At 28.4% G+C, this 12,139-nt stretch overlaps 1 pseudogene; it reads right to left on the bottom strand.

Moving 5' to 3' along the window:
- Positions 1-8,787: 8,787 nt before the first annotated feature.
- Positions 8,788-10,383, bottom strand: LOC124889760 (annotated as a pseudogene).
- Between the last annotated feature and the right edge of the window lie 1,756 nt (positions 10,384-12,139).

Raw genomic sequence — 12,139 nt, 5'->3', positions numbered from 1 at the left:
AGTTCGTAGTTAAATATTGTAAGTTTTAGCTACAAAATTTGATATTTAATTGTGACCTCAATTTTTGTCACTAATACTATAAACAATTAGTGATGCTCATTTTATTGTCTCTAATTAATCTATGATTCAGTGACAACATAATTTTGTCACAAAATATGTCATCATTAAGTATTGATGATTTAGAATTTGTAGCTAAATAATTTAGTTATTTTTTTCTACGAAAAAATTTCGTAGCTAAATATAAATTGATCTTTGGCTATTTTTGTTTATGATTATAGAAAATTAATTGTATTTGATATAGCTATAGAAAAACAAGACTTGATCTTATTGTGTGAAGGCTGAAGTAAACTTATTAAATTAATTTTTCAGAAGGTATAAAATCAGTGTGTTAATCTTGTACATGTGAGAAACATTTTAAGTAGACCGACGTTGAATATGATCAACTAATTAATTAAAGTTTGGAGCTATCATATTATAAGTTTTAGCCACAAATTCTTATCTACTCAATTTCTTTAACATTCACAAAGAGTTCAGTTAAGACTTTCATCAAATCACATTGACCTAATCAAATCATATTGCTTAGTTGTGGTATATATATATATATATATATATATTAAAGCAACACTAAAATCAAGACAAGACGTCACATGATAGCACAAGAATAAATCAAGACAAGAAGCCACATGACAGCACAAGAATAAGTCTAAGTGATAATTTTAAGACAAAGTCAAAAAGTATGTAATAAAAATTTCGAATTGAAAGATTAAGCATTTGAATTTGAAATACATTATCTCTTTTTTAAAAAAAAAAATATATTATTTTAATAAATAAAAATTCTTAATTAAAGAGTCCTTATAGACTCTTACTATTTCAAAGCTATATCTTATAAAATTTAAATATTATATATATAGTTTATTTATATAATAATAATAATAATAATAATAATAATAATAATAATAATAATAATAATAATATAGTGGCAGTACGTAACAGTAGTACTAATATTGATAGTAATAATAATAATAAATAATAATAGGATGAGGAGCACTTATAGTGGAGTGGATAAAAAGATTAAATGAAAGATAAAAATTTACAAAATATTATTTATCAATAATAAGAATAAAATTTTATTTAATCTTTGTGTGTTTAATTATTTTATATTTATTAGAAAGGAAATCAAAGAGAAGTCAAAAAAATAAGAAAATTAATTAAAAAGAAAAAATAAAGACTCTTATTTTAAAAATAGTAAAATACACGCTTTTTGAAAATTTTTAAATTTAAATTAAAATTTAATAATTAAATTCAACGTATATATCTCCTTGAATGTCTTTACATATCTAAGCTGTCAATTTATTTTTATAAAAAAAATAATTAAAAACAAATAAAAGAAATAAAGAAAGGAAAGAAATAAAAACAAAAGAAAATAAAATTAAAAAAAAAAGGTGCAAAAAAAGGATAAACTATCAAAGACAATTAAGACTAATAAATTATTAATTTTAAATTAAAAATAATAATAAAATAAAATTACTTATTAGAAATAGTTATTTATCACATTAGACTGTTCTAATTAGACTCTTATCAAGTTTTTGAATTGAAAGATGAAATATTTGAATTTGAAATACATTATCCTTTTGATAAAAGATTTTCATTATCTTAAAAATAGAAACCCATAATTGAAGAGTTTTAATAAATATTTTGTTATTTCAAACTTATCTCTTTAAAATTTAAATGTTATAAAATATATTTAAATATAATTTATTTATATTAATAAAAGATGAAAATTTTATCCAAATAATATTAATAACAATAATAATAATATAAATTAATAATAGTAATTAAAAAAAATTATTATTACTATTATTTGTGATTAACATTATTGTGAATTTTTAAAACAAATAATTAAAGAAATAATTAAATATAAGAACATGTTAGAACAAGTGTCTTCTTTTTTATTTATTTTTATTTAAATCAATTAAATAAGGTAGGGTTCCTAATAAAATGCTAACTGTGTAGTTTTCAAGTTTGAATGTAACTTCTCAAATAATTTTTTATTTTTTTAACTTTAAAATTATAAATTATTAGATAATTATAATTTAGAATAAAATCTTATCTTTTCTAACAAACTGATATATTTAAATTTTGAATTTGACTAAAATTTGGTTGACATAAATATCCGTATTTGTAACCTCCTATATATATATATATCCCTTGAATACATATATCATTTAAGTTTTCTTCATTTCTTCTTCTTCTTTTTTCTGTCAGTTACAATTATTTTCATATTTAGATTGTGTTTATCTCACAAAAAGTTATTTGATCATTTTATTCACAAGATATTGGTATAATAATATCAGAAAATAATTTTTACATTATTTTTATTAAAATTATCTTTCAATAACTATCAAAGTATGTTGATACTTAACGTAGCTTTTAAATTTTTTTATTGTTATTTATGATTAATATTATATCTAAATTTTTTCACAGATATGTCTACCGTCGTTAATAAGATTACAGGTAATTCTCATTAGATTTTTTTGATTAATTATCAATATATATTATTTATGGTTAATTTAATATTAAATTATTTTATTGTTATTTATGATTAACATTATATTTATTTTTTGAAACAACGTATCCACCATGAATTAAAAAATTATAGGCAATGCTCATATATTTCTCTGAATAAATTATAAAGGTATGTCCTCATACTTGATTTAATTTTATAGTAATTTTTTTCTAATTAAAACTATATTTATCTTTTGTCACAGATGTATCTAACATTTAACATGTTTGAAAAATTATGTATCTCATATTTATTTAATAAGCAAAATTTATTTATTCTATAAATATATGTAAGACCATAATAAATATTAAAAGAGAAGAACATTATATAATATTAAAAATAATTAAAACTAAATTGATATGTAGAAAAAAGATATCTAAAATATTCAATTGAGATGAGTAGGGGAAGAGAGGAAGTAGAATATTCAAGATAAGAGAGATAAATTAAAAGTATATGAAATTACATATCAAAAGTAGTTAGCTATCATACTAAAGAGTTCTAATTGAATTCTTATTGGTGTCTATTCCTTTTTTTAAGTTGAATTGGATATACAATATCTTCTCAAAAATAAACTTATAATTTTTTTGAAAAAAATTATAGATACATTTAATTAATAAATATATTAAAAAATACATCTAAATGTAATCTATTAAAATATTAAATGAAGTATAAGAATCTACTACTACTAATAATAATAATAAATAGTAGCAGTAGTTGTAGCACATAGTATATAGGTGTATTAGTAGTAGTACTTAGTATGTGTCGTAGTAATATAATATAATTAATATGTTAAATGAGAAAGTATTTTTTAAATTATAACAAGTAAAAATTTTAATTTTGTATATCATGTATACCATCAATAAACAACGAATTAAATGAATATTAGAATATAAGAATTTAAGTGATCTAGATTTAAATTTAATATCTTATATTTTGAAATGTAAGAGAAAAAAGTTCAACTGCCTATGAAATGTAACCAAAAAAAATAATTCATCGTATTCTGAAGAAAATAATTAAAATACAGTATTTTTTACAATTATTGGAGGTTGGGGTGAGGGATAAGAATTTTGAATTAACTTTGAGAATACAATGAATAAATTAAATAAAAGAATTTCAGTAAAGAAATTAACTGAAATTAGATAATAGACAAAGTACTATCCATACATTTAATAAAAAAAATACACGATTAAATAAAATAAATATATAATTTTATATTAACAAAAAAAGCACTTGATAATTATATTAAGCAATTCGATAAGTTAATAAAAGTCAAATGTTAACAATCAAATAATATTAGATAGTGAACAATGCAATAAAGAAAATTATTGATCAATTCTTTTCTTTTGATAATTACATGATTCATTTTTTTTTCATATGATTTGATTATGGGATTGTCTGGAGGAGATTTAAAGAGTTGAAGACGGGTGGGGGTGACGCGGCAGTGTGGTGGCGGAGAAGGGAGAATACATAGTTTAACTAAATTAATTGAACTATGTAATTTTATGAATTATTTATTATAAAATATATTCAACATATTAATGTGATACAATAAAAGTTAATTTACTATTTCAAACTAATAAGATAACATTTCTAATGATTTATTTTTTAAAAAATATTTTACGCATCGCATGGGTACTTATACTAGTTATTATAATTTAAAAGATAACACTTTTAAAATATGGCCTAAGATTTTTATTAAAATATTTTACTCTCCCACCAAAATATTTCACTCTCCCTCCAATTTATAATTGTCCAAAAACAATTAAGAAATGTAAGCATTTACACTCTCAGATATATGATTCTCTCGAGAAAAGGGCATAAATGGTCTCTTATCTATAGGAGTAGGTCTAATATAGTCCCTTAACTATACACTTATCGATTGTAGTCCTTTAACTATCTAAAAATTTATCAAGTTTGATCTTTGTATATTCTTATACAAACAACCATCATTTATACTAATGGAAATTCATATACCTCCGTTACATTTTCTCTATCACTAATTTCTCAATTATTTCTCTCTTGAACATCTTATCCTCAAATTTTACTCGTCAGAAAATAGCTTAAAAATACAAAAAAACAGCAGTTTGCATCAAACTTGACCAAATTACAACACTAAAATATGCATTAAAAACGTAAATAAGCTGCACAAAAAATAGCACCAAACTGCAACAAAAAACGTCAAAATATTTGTTTACGAGAATAGAAGGTTGTCTATATAATATGAAACTACTTGATGGATAGCCTCGTTAGCTTTTGCACTGAAATCTAGTTCAACCTTCAAACTTTTTCAACCACAGAACTAGTTAGAGATAGCAATGGGGCGGTGCGGGCGTGGGTGCGGTACGATGCGGTATTTTAGACTATGCGGGGTGGTGCATATTTTAGGCTATATGGGTGTGGGCCGGGTTGGAGTAAGTTTTTTTTTTAAATAGTGCGGGGCAGGGCAGATTGCGAGTATATGCAGGTTTAAATTAAAAAAAGCTAAAATTTAGTATTATTTTCGTGAATCTAACTAAAATTATATGTATTCTTTACTTCAAAATTTATCATACTTAAAACGACATATATAACACTATAAATAAATAATTTCATAATATTTTCTTTTCAAATCAGTAAAATAATTTTATAACTCAAAATATCAAACAAAAGTTTAAAGGTTTTTCCTTACTAACTTATTTAATTTGTCTATAGCAAGGAATTGAAAATATTGTGGTTTCCAATGAAGTTATAAATTTTTAAAAAAATAAAAAAATAAAAATATGGGGCGGTGAGGTGCGGGTATGCGCGAGTATGAGTGTGGGGCGGGTTTATGAGTGTTTAAAGGTGCTACTGCAATGCGGTGCAATTTTTAAACTCACAGATTTAGAAAAAATTCGTACCACACCCGCACCGCACTGTCCCATTGCCACCCTTAGAACTAGTGTTGATATTAAAAAATGTTCATAATGCCGAGATAATGTAATAACAAAGAAATGACTAAAAAAAAACTAAACATATAATCAATCAATTAACAATAATACTATTCACCTACTCAGCTTGAAAGTGGATAACATACTTCACCAAATCGAGTTAATACAATAGACTAATTACCGTGTCCAAGTTGTCGTCCCAAGTTGTTGTCTTTTTTAGTTTTAAGTAGAAGTGTGCAAAAGTCGAACCGACCGATAAATCTAACGAATAAAAATGTTGGTTTATTGTTATTGTTAATGGTTTTTTAATGATTTTATAAAAGAAAATTATTGGGTTATTGGTTCGCTTCAATTTTTTCTTATTGGGTTATTGGGTAAACTGATAACCCAATAAGAATATATATATATATATATATATATATGACTTACTATATATTTCTCTTAATTTCTATTTAATTTCTACAAATTAACAAACCTATTATTTCAATTATACAAACTCTTAATTTCTCTTAACAACATTTAATTCAAACTTGAAGGTTCTTGTAAATTAAAACACATCATATAGGATTTTTGGTTGCAACTAAGATTCAGTTTTTTTTTTCATGTTAGTTACTACTATTTTTATTTTACGAGTATTTTTTTATCGGTTAGGCCGAAAATCGAACCGTTAAGGACTAAAAATCGATAAACCTAAAATCGATAAAAAATATCTTATTGGTTTAGTTATTGGTTTAACATTTTTAAAAATCAAAAATCGATAAACCGAACTGATAATATATAAAATCAAACCAAATCGATCGATGTACACTCCTAATTTTAAGCTATTTTTTGACCAAAAAAATTCAAGGTAAAGGTGTCAAAGAGAGAGAAACAATGGAGAAATTAGTAATGAAAAAAATCTAATGGAGGTGTGAATTTTCGTTACTATAAACAACGGTTGTTTGTATAAAACTTTATAAAGGTCAAACTTGATAAACTTTTTAATAGTTAAAGAATTAAAATTGATAATTTATATGTAAGGGATTATATTAGACCTACTAGTATAGATAAGGACAATTTATGCCCTTTTCTCCGATTCTCTCTCACAAAATCCTTTTCCAAATATATCTATTTTCTATCACACACAAAATCCTATGCCCAAATTTCTTCAAATCCATCTAATCCATCAAATTTCTTCGAATTGCATTGCCCAAAATACTCAAATTTCATCTCACAGTAGTTCAGTTCGCAAAGGATTCGAAGAAATTTGAAGGATATATATAAACACACACAAAGAAATGAAGGATTTAGTGTTTAAGATTTGACCCTTTTGTTGTTACTTCTTCCAATTCTCTTTATTCATCATCATCATCATATACGTTTTGCGTGTAAATCCTTGAAAAAGGGTTTTCATTATCATTGATATTGATGTTGTTGTTGTTAGTGACGGTGGTGTTACAATGTGAGGCTGTGATGATAGAAGTGTGTAAAGTTCATGGGTAACAGAGCTATGCTTGTAGCTTGGTAGGGCAACCCAAAAGGCCTTATTTATAGTGTAACCGAGGTTCTGCGGCCATGTTCGATGCATTATCTCCTTTGCCCTGATTATTCTAATCTGACCTTTTTATCAGAAGTTTCTGTTGTACTACCAACCACAACCCAGTTTGCATCTTTTAAGATCAGCTTAGTAACTAGAGTGGAAATTTCAGCTTAGCTATGTGATTAGAGTGGAAATTTTGGCTCAGGTCAGTATTAGAGTGTATATTTCAGGGAAATTTTAACTTCACTTCTGCTTACTCTTTCAGTGAGCCTAGTGTATTGGATGTCTATTTTGCATTAGGGATTATTGCTTGTGCGTTTATTGCATGTGGATTTTAATCTTGAAACTAGCTAGTTTACTCCTTATTGCATGTTTTATATTTCTATTTAATGTAAATAATCTCTAATTTGAGGCCTTCCTAGAAGGTGGTGATAGAATTTAGTGCTCTTTAGTTGGACTTAGTGATATTGTGCATGTTAGACAGTGATTCTTTGTTTGAAATGCACTCGTTGTTCTCATGAGGCTTTATTGAATATATATCGAATGTGTTGATCATAAAATGAGTGAGATGTGGACAGTAGCGACTAGTGTGCAAAAGATGGTCCTTTCTTGTGTTCTTAAAAGCTATGATTGTAAAGTTGATGCTTTACTATCCAATCATATAGTGGGGCAAGGTTGTTTGTCAATTGGAGGTGTAAAACTCAAATTTTTTCATCTGTGGTTGTGCATTTTGTTCATTTTGCGTGTTCAGTGATTTCCATACACAACTTTCTTAGTTGGAGTACTGTTTAATATGAGAATTTATTGTTGCTATGAAATTTAGAACGTGATTCATTTTTAAATGAGCTCGTCTTTATTATGGGTCTTTATCGAATATTTGTTGAAGGTTCTGATCATAAAATGGCTGCAATATAGACAGTAGTGACTAGCATAAAGAAGACACTCATTTCTCAAGTCTTGAAAATTATGATTGTAAAGTTGGTGCTTTACTGTCTAATTATGCGGGAGGATGAGCTTTTTTCTTGTTACTGTTTTGTAGAATGAATGGTTAGTGGTATCTATGGACTGAAATCTTAATCAATCGAATCTATGTAAATGCACATCCACCTAAATGCAGAGTATATTTGTCTTATCATGTTTATAGTAAATGTAAAAGGGAAAATAGTTCGAGAAAATGCACATTTAGGATCTTATTTTTTGTTTTGTTTTGTTTTAGTTCTCCCTTAGTTTTAGCGATCTATTATTTCCTCTTCTCCTGCCACGTCTAGTTGTCCAGCATATTCCTTATGCTCTGCTTTTTGTAGTATGAACCCAACATATCCAATGTAGTGTATCTAGGGAGGGTAGAGTGTACGCTGACCTTATCTCTATATACAAAGTGGAATGAAGTTATTCGACTAAAACTCATTGAAGCCGAAAGGATCCAGTTACATCTTAGTGTGATCCTTCAATTGCTCTACCTTGTTGCTACCATCATCTTTGCTTACAATGATCCCAACCAATCTATAGGGTTCTGCATCTTCTAGCATCTTGACTATATTTCTCATTGGTGGCCTTAATGTGGGAAGCCTAGTTGTGCAGACAATAGCAATTATCAAGACTTTGATTGCATCTTCCTTGAAAACTTCAGGAATTGCTTGAGTCAACTATGCATAATACACTTTCCTTGCTCCCCAATCTGATGCTCACCCATGTAACTATGTTGTTGTTCTCTCTGTTTTCGGGTTCTATTGGCCTTTTCCCAGATATAAGCTCCATCAGTACCACACTGAAGCTATATACATCACTTTTCTCGTTCACGTTGTGCGTGTATCCATATTTTGTTACACCAAATCAACTCAAATAAGTCAAGAATGATACCAGCAATTAGAAACTCGCTACAACTAAAGTTAGAGGCAGATCTAGGAAAGATTCTACATGTTTTGTTGAACTTGCTGTTTTTGACTAGAACCATACATATGTACATATAACAATATCATAATTATTTTGGATTCATTGACTGTAAATCCTGAATTCTCCACCGACTAAAACGAATACATAATCTATATACACAAATCAACTATGGTGAATAAACTATCTTACCAGGAGCAGTAAATCCATGTGTTCCAGAAATGATATGAGTTGAATCTTTGGTTGAATCAGAATGACACCTGCAGACTCGAGTCATCACTTGTTATGCTACAATACAATTTCACCCTATTCACATGTCTAATTGAGCTGAGTGTTTCGACCTCAGCCTCGAATTCTTTTGATTTCTTCCCAGGTTTTCCCAATATTGGCGATGTTGTTCCTGATATTTTCCTGTTTCCTGAATCAAAAGTCCAAACGTGTTTCGCAGCAAAATCCGTTCCATCGAAAAACTGCACTCTGTATACACTACCAGAACCACCTTTTCCAATCAAATTATCATGCTTGATTCTATCAAGAATCTCATCCTCCGTGGAGATCAATATATGAAATGACTATATATTCCAAGAATTTTGCTTCAAAGACCTCTCATGTTCCTTATAACCATCCTACTTTAGGTTCAAATAACCCACAAATGAAATGAGCACCATAATGAAAGCCACCATTATATAGATCAAAAGGGTGTACCGTTCTTTGGGCTTTCCAGATTCATCATAACATCGATGAAAGTTCTTGATGTTTTTGCTACAAAAACCATTATTCCCAGCAAAACTACCCTTATAAGCATCAAGTGATAGAGAATCTGGTATTGCTCCCGTCAACTGATTATTCAAAAAATCAAGAAGATTTAACTTCAGATTTGATAAACTTTTTGGAATTTGCCCCGAAAGCTGATTTTCTGACAAGTTTAATGAAATTAAAGTTGGTAAAGATCCTAAAGAAACAGGAATGGTACCACGAAGAAAATTTTTAGCCATGTTAATTTTTCTTAGTGAAACACAAGAACCTAAAGAATTAGGTATTGAACCAGAAAACCTATTTTTTTGTAAATAAAGATTACCAATCATTTTAAGCTCCCCGATTTCCCTGAAATTTCACCCAAAAAATGATTGTTGCTAAGTTCAATTCTCACCAATGAAGTATCATTTGATATTTTCGTAAACAATTCACCAAAAATTCTATTATTAGCAACATAAATTTTACCCAAAGTTTTTGCTCTTCGGATATTAGAAGTAATACTACCTCCAAACTCATTTATTACAACATTAATGATCTCGAGCTTTGGTAGCCCCCATATGCCTGCGGGAATCACACCAGAAAGAGAGTTTTTGCTCACTCAAATCCACTCCATTGACATACAATTTGCATAACTTCCATGGATTCCACCAATGAAATTGTTCTACACTTTCTTTCTTACCATCAAACACACATAAGTAGTAGTGTGACGAAAACCCAGGTTCTACGCCTTGGTCTCCTTCTTCCATACGCTCAGTGATGCAACACCTTCTTTATTGTTCAACTTTGTCTTGAAGTCTCAAAGCTGGTGAACAAAATCTTTCTTGGATAGTTAGGTGTTTCATGTGTCAGGAATTAGCTTCTGAGGGCTTATACAAGTTTAGGTAGTAGGTCATTTTCTACATTGGTAATTGATTGCAATGTAACTGGTGTGTTTAAAGGAAAAACCTCTTGGTTAAGTATGCATCTCTCGTTTTACCAAAATTAAATTACTTTTGTAAATTTTTGTTCTTATTGGCCAATAAAGAAATGTTATCATCCCTAAGCCCTGCTTGTGGGATTACACTGGGTATTATACTGTTATTGGAAAATAAAGAAATAAAATGATCTATGAATCAGACTATTACTTTAGCTTTTTTTTTCATTCTGAGGTTTAAATGATTGAATATTTTGGTGGTTCGGTGAGGGCTTTGACCAACTGTTTGTTCAGGATCCTCTTGACTTTTTCATTCTTCTTAGATGTGATGCGAAAAGTTTTCCTGCAAGAGGGGTGAGGTAAAAGAGTTTATAGTTATATGAATATTGGTAAAACATTATGGTTTCTTATTAGTATACGTTTTTTTGCTTTTTCTATAACCCTTACTACATACTAGCCACAGAATGCACCCTCGGGACGTTCCTACTATTGCCCCCCGTTCGAAGTACGCTATAAATCATCTGAAAAAATTTTGATTTGTCCAATTCATTTTCATGCTGAATAATGCATTGCATTTTTTCTTGCGCTCTTAAAATTGTCGTAAGAAACTATTGAGGAAAATTATTGTGGAAACATTTTGTGGTCATATCTCTTGAACAGATTTGAGTCTAAAATGAAAATAAGCACTTTCCAATGTATCCCGGAACATAATTTCTATGGTCTTGAGACTATCTATTTACTTTCCTTGGGAATTGTAGATTTAATGACTATAAAAAGATTCTTATGATGCCACTGGAGATCTGCGATTGGTCTAACACTTAGTTTAAGCTTACAGTACTAATTGTCAAAAAAAAAAAATAACGCACTTAAGTTTAATCTTCACAGGACAGCTACTAAGAGTAGTAAAAGAATGTGAACAAATATATTTACTCAGTTTTAAATGTGCATCTTCGGCCGACCATGACGCTTATAAAAGCTTTAATAGTTCAACTGTGTGAAGAAAGCTTCAGTCTATAGTTGTTTTTTTCATTATTCTATTAATGTGTTTCTCCTTCTATAGTTCAGCTGTCCTGATGTATTATTGTGGCTATGGTTTTGAAGGAAATTTATGATTTTTGAGCTCTAATTATGGAATTACCAATTGATAGGGTCAAAATATATATTGTTTCATGGTTTTTGTGCCACTTGAGTTCAAGGAGAGTTATTTAGAAGCTTTCCTGCTGCACTTTGGCTCCTAAATACTTGAAAGTTCTCGTTCTCGGAAAGAAGAGAATCCTTTCATTTTTGTTGTCTTTTCTTTCCCACCAACCTTCTAAATATCACATAAAGCCTGTAATGCATTATTATTATGTACTAATTACTATTCTTTGGATGTTAGCTTGAAATTACTTTGTAACTAATTTCTGTATAAAGCGTTGGCCTGAGCCAGACCCTCATCGTTGTACTGGTTACATTCTTTTGACTTTAAGATTATTTTTTTCAAGACTAATATGCAACTTGAATCATAAAGTTTCTATTTGTACTGGCATGATTATGCATACATTTTCCCCAAATGGGTTCTTATTTTTCTCCTCCAACGTTCAATGATT

Source organism: Capsicum annuum, chromosome 12 (assembly GCF_002878395.1).
Source record: "Capsicum annuum cultivar UCD-10X-F1 chromosome 12, UCD10Xv1.1, whole genome shotgun sequence".
Lineage (NCBI taxonomy): Eukaryota > Viridiplantae > Streptophyta > Magnoliopsida > Solanales > Solanaceae > Capsicum > Capsicum annuum.
This window is presented reverse-complemented; position numbering and strand designations above follow the sequence as displayed.